A 481-nucleotide genomic window follows, 5' to 3' on the forward strand; every position below is an offset into this window, starting at 1 on the left:
GTCGGGAAAACCCTTACATTTCTAAAGGTTCTCATTTGCGTTTATGACATGCATTTTCTTATGTCAACTCAGGGCTGATTTGTTACCTTGTGTTGTATTTGTGATCCCAAGGCACGGAGCAGTGAAACCACTCGTCTCGTTCCGGCGGACTCGCCACGATGATCACGGACAGGTTGACCCCCCCCATGTACAGGTTGATGAAGCCGAACCACGCCATTACTGCCAGAGCCAGCCTTGCCGGAAACCAACCCTGGAAGTCGCATACAAACCTTTTGTCTTATTCTAAAGTCTGCCCCTAAATTTGGTGGGCTTCAATAATTATGTACAGGAACAATTTCATTTAATTTCTGGAAAGCACATACAGAGAAAACAATAAAAGATATAGGCAAAACGCAAAAATATTAAAATCCTATACATTTAGGTAGGATGCATAGTAATACAATGCATTCCAAAAGCCAATGCTACATATTTTCTACATTGT

This window comes from Penaeus monodon, chromosome 31, assembly GCF_015228065.2.
Source record: "Penaeus monodon isolate SGIC_2016 chromosome 31, NSTDA_Pmon_1, whole genome shotgun sequence".
NCBI lineage: Eukaryota > Metazoa > Arthropoda > Malacostraca > Decapoda > Penaeidae > Penaeus > Penaeus monodon.